We start from the raw sequence: 5859 nt of genomic DNA on the forward strand, positions 1-5859 counted from the left end.
GCATCGCTAGGCATGAAAATAACTTTCCACAATATCCGAGGGACTAGCTGCCGAGCTAACCAACGATCAGTGACGACCGTGTGTTGGTATTAATAAAGCTCAACAACTATGAAGAGGCTAGTTGTGCCATGATAAACATGCTAACGCACGCACCACGTGAGGGGGGAGGCCTCATCAAGCTCCCTTTAAAACCTGCCAGTGTGGAGCTGGCCGGCTCAAGGAGCACTCCCCCCCTATAAGAGGTTAATATGCAAAAGGCAAAATTGTACAAGTAGATACACTTTTTTTGAGCAGACATAAGTCCATATCTCGGGCTATACTTCGAATTTTGATGCGATTTTTTGCAGTAATTCGTAGAATAATGGTATCTCCTTGCTCACCAAATTTCATAATTTTTCTCGAAGGGGAACTATTTTTTTTATTTTTTTTACTTACCGGGTATGTGTAAAATCGGGAAAAATAGAAAAGCACATGTAGACTTCGAATTTCGACCTCATTTTTTCCAGTCCACCACTAAACAATATCAGGAACCTCCCCACAAAATTTCATTCAGTTTGGCCAAGGTCTTAAATTTGACAAATTTTGGCACCAAGCTATCTAGTCGCGGTGCACCGACCAACTTGGCCAAGTGCAAAATGCATCCAATTCAAAACTTTTGTGCACCAACACTTTTACAGTACTCATTTGGGGACATTTGGAGGCCTTTCCAACCCTCACATCTCAAAAACCACGAATTTCATTTTTTCACAAATCTCCCCACCAAGCCATCTAGCTATGCCGCGGTGCACCGACCAACTTGGCCATGTGCAAAACCCTCCGAACTCAAAACTTTCGTGCACCAAGAATTTCATGGTATTCATTTGGGGACATTTGGAGGCCTTTCCAACCCTCACATCTCAAAAACCACGAATTTCATTTTTTCACAAATCTCCCCACCAAGCCATCTAGCTATGCCGCGGTGCACCGACCAACTTGGCCATGTGCAAAACCCTCCGAACTCAAAACTTTCGTGCACCAAGAATTTCATGGTATTCATTTGGGGACATTTGGAGGCCTTTCCAACCCTCACATCTCAAAAACCACGAATTTCATTTTTTCACAAAACTCCCCACCAAGCCATTTAGCTATGCCGTGGTGCACCGCCAACCTTGGCATGTGCAAAACCCTCCGAACTCAAAACTTTCGTGCACCAAGACTTTCATGGTATTCATTTGGGGGCATTTGGAGGCCTTTCCAACCCTCACATCTCAAAAACCACGAATTCATTTTTTCACAAAACTCCCCACCAAGCCATTTAGCTATGCCGTGGTGCACCGCCAACCTTGGCCATGTGCAAAACCCTCCGAACTCAAAACTTTCGTGCACCAAGACTTTCATGGTATTCATTTGGGGGCATTTGGAGGCCTTTCCAACCCTCACATCTCAAAAACCACGAATTTCATTTTTTCACAAAACTCCCCACCAAGCCATTTAGCTATGCCGCGGTGCACCGACAACCTTGGCCATGTGCAAAACCCAACCAACTCAAAACTTTCGTGCACCAAGACTTTCATGGTATTCATTTGGGGGCATTTGGAGGCCAATCCAACCCTCACAACTCAAAAACCACGAATTTCATTTTTTCACAAAACTCCCCACCAAGCCATTTAGCTATGCCGTGGTGCACCGACAACCTTGGCCATGTGCAAAACCCAACCAACTCAAAACTTTCGTGCACCAAGACTTTCATGGTATTCATTTGGGGGCATTTGGAGGCCATTCCAACCCTCACATCTCAAAAACCACGAATTTCATTTTTTCACAAAACTCCCCACCAAGCCATTTAGCTATGCCGTGGTGCACCGCCAACCTTGGCCATGTGCAAAACCCTCCGAACTCAAAACTTTCGTGCACCAAGACTTTCATGGTATTCATTTGGGGGCATTTGGAGGCCTTTCCAACCCTCACATCTCAAAAACCACGAATTTCATTTTTTCACAAAACTCCCCACCAAGCCATTTAGCTATGCCGTGGTGCACCGCGAACCTTGGCCATGTGCAAAACCCTCCGAACTCAATACTTTCGTGCACCAAGACTTTCATGGTATTCATTTGGGGGCATTTGGAGGCCTTTCCAACCCTCACATCTCAAAAACCACGAATTTCATTTTTTCACAAAACTCCCCACCAAGCCATTTAGCCTGCTCTCATTGGGGCATCTCTTGGCATCAAAGATGTGCTTCATATCCTTCATCCATTGGTCCGCCTGGTCAGGACTCGCCTTGCCATCAAACTTGGCAGGTTGGTGCTTCAAGAAATCTTCCAAACTCCATTTAGGGGGTGGAGGTTGGGGACAAGGACCATACATCGGAGCACCAGCTGCATTCTCCCCTACCTGGCGGAGAGCATCCATGTGCTACCTCTGGGCAGCCTCAGAAGCTTGCCTCGTAGCCTCCATCTACTACATCACTAGATGTTGTTGTTCAAGGGAGGCCTTGGCGTTGCATAGCCACCTCATGCTGTTGCAACATAGCGTTGCTCTGTTGCGTCAAGGCTGCAGCCATAGCCTCGATTGCCCTAGTAAGGTCTTGCCAGTCGCCCTGTGGGGGTGCAGGAGGAGCTATACGAGGGGGTGCCATACCACTGGACACACAGAAAGAACCATTAGAAACTTGGTTAGACTAGAAACTCATCTAAACACGATAAGAAAGGCACAACGAAAGCTAAGCAAACACATAGCCCACATAAACTAAGGAACGAAGGCTCTGATACCATAAAAATGTGACATCCCATTTAAATAGATCAAATCTACTAAATAAAAACATCGCATAATTATAGAAATGCAAGAGCAATGTGATGAACTGTGCACATAAGAAAATCCACTATTACCGTCATCCAAGAGAGTACTTTTAAAGGAGATTTAGGCACACTATAATGCCATGGACATAACAGGATCCAAAAGTTTAACAATTTCGCCAAAGATACACTCCTAGAGCAAGGAATTACAATAGGCGCTAGGGCCACAAAACCACTCCTGAGAGTCACATACAACACTCCCACTAGATCGCATCGTTGCCACCATCAGACCTATCTCCCACATTATTCCCATCAGCTCCCACCAATAAGGTGATCATCGCAAAAGAGAAAATAGGACAAGAACATACATAAAAATGAAAGGGTAAGCTAATGTAATTTAAATTTATCATAGTATAACAGACAAGTGCTTAAACAGTCCAAGCATGCAACACAGTAGGCACAAAGAATCATGTTATAGCAAACAAGCAGGACACTATGACTCAATTATACGAATAAATATACTAGGATCGGATTCACTGGATGCTTGCACTTGTGGTGGCCTCTACTACTCTGCAGAGCCATTGCCAATGGATTTCACCCTACCACACACAAGGTTAGCCTTCAAGCATCTAAGGCCATTATCCTGCCAAAGACTAGGGCCTCCTGCCACTCTCACCACTTGGGTCAGTTTGCTCTACCTGAGACTCACTGACCATTAGAGTTTTGGGATGCAGTCCTTACTTGAATCCTTATCCTAATATATATACACTACACGCCACCATGAGAGCTCCCCACGAGACTCATGGAATTACGCCTATCTAACACCAAATTCATGTTTCATGCCTTATACACCACCTTTATCTCAAACATCCAATTCTCATTCAAGGTCTCAACCATACAACCCAAAATCCATGTGCTACTCATGCCAACATACCAATTTTAGTTCATATGAATCAAACAACCATACCCATATACATACTTCATGGTTTAAAGAGGCCACTTAAGCCAATCATGCAATAAATCACCCAAGCATACAAGGGAACAATGTTAGAACACAATTCAGCACCAGCCTCGCTCAAGCTAGGAGCCCCCACTCAAGCGAAGGAAGTTGCCTCGCTTAAGCTACAGGCTCTCGCTTAGGCGAGACTGCAACAATGGCCCCTATGAGATTTCTCGAGCTCTCGCTTAGGCGAGTCCATCTCGCCTGAGCGAGACGGGGTGTTGCTGAAAATGCGAATGGGCCGCCTAGGCGATGGTTGAGGCAGAACCTTAGGCGAGCCTTTGATATTCTCGCCTAGGCGAGACGAGCTCGCTTGGGCGAGAATATCAGTTCTCCCCCACTGTTCCACGCATGCAAGGCAGAAAAACCACACAAAGTAACATCCAGACTACCAACCAACCATCTACACATGATTAATATACCATTCAAGCACCCAAAACACAGAACAACCCTCAAACATACAAAAATCGCTTTACCTTTTTAGGCGCAAGAGAAGGGAGCAGTAACTCAGAGAATGTAACCCAGGCACAATAGCTCCACCAGCTAAGATAGTGAGCTGAAACAGAAACCCGAGGACCCATAACGAGTATAAGAGGATGAACTCTAACGCAACTAAAACGCCCAACTAGAAAGGGAAAGAAAGGCTATGGTAGATGTGAGGAGTAACTTACTTGGAGACAAAATCACTGTATCTAGCTCGAAGATGAAACAATCTCTATGCCCTAGCAGAGCTCTATCAGGAGTCTTGGGTGTTTGAGAGAGGGAGACAGCTTCAGAAAAAGGAGACAAGTAGAATAGTGAGTAGCTAGAAGGCGGTATTGGGGGTCCCTTTTTGGGCTGGTCTTAGGCCTACGAAAAGACTAGGCCCAACAAATAATAAGCTGGAAAAAGGGGGCTCACATATCATTTCATTTAAATTTTTATTTTTTATTACTTGAAAATAATTTGTAATTTTATTGATAATTAAGAAAATATTATAGAATAAAATATTAGTATAATAATGGTTGTGGTAATCATAATATATAAAACTTATTCATAAAATAAAATAAAAAATACCAAATTGGATGTATCATTTAATTTAATTTTTCAATGTTTATTACTTGACGTTATTGCATTACATTGATTGAATTTTATGTTCTAGTTATATCTTTTATCTTTTTACATCTTTAAAAGAATAACTTGTTATATCTTGAAAGAAAAAGAAAAATTTTTATCTTAAAAACATAATTTGATAAGTTTTAAATGATTTTTAATTGAAATCTTGTCCTTTAGAAAAAAAAGTTAATAAATTATTACTAAAGTATCATTTTCTAAAATTTTAAAAATAGAATTAACTAAAAAGTTTATAGTATAATTATATTTCAAAAATGAGAAATATTTAAAAATTGATAAATATTTTAAAAATATTTTAAACTAAAAAATAAAAATAAAAAAGTTACTTTTTTTTTATTTTATTGGAAAAAATTTAAATTGTTTTAATTGAAATCTTGTGATATAGAAAGAAGATAAGAAAAAATATTAATAACATCAAGTTTTCTAAAAATCTTAAGGGAGAAATTTTAAAAAAATAGAAAATTTAAAAATCTTATAATAGAATTATATTAAAAGATGAGAAAAAATTAAAACATACAAAAGCATTTTCAATGTATTTTAAATTCAAAATAAAGAAAAAGTTTATTTTTTAATTGTTTTGATAATTTTTTTTAGTTTCATAATTGAAATATAATATAATAAAAAAATAAGATAATGAAATATTAGTAAAATTATCATTGTCTAAAAAATAAAAAATATAAATATATAGAAACATTGAGAAATATTCAACCATAAATACATATTTAAAAAAGTATTTTAAATTAAAAATAGAAAAGATTATTATTTTTTATTAAATTTGATAACATTTTAAGTTTTCTAATTGAAATATTGTACTACAAGAAAGTCCTAATTACTTATGACTGACCAATTATTTAAAAGAAACTACTGTAGAGGTGGTTAAGTGTGAAACCCCCTTAAATAAAACTATCTCTTTTTCTCTATCTGTAAGGACCTAAACACTAGCTACTTCCACCCTCCCCTTCTGCTCTCAAT

Source organism: Vigna unguiculata, chromosome 9, assembly GCF_004118075.2.
Source record: "Vigna unguiculata cultivar IT97K-499-35 chromosome 9, ASM411807v1, whole genome shotgun sequence".
NCBI lineage: Eukaryota > Viridiplantae > Streptophyta > Magnoliopsida > Fabales > Fabaceae > Vigna > Vigna unguiculata.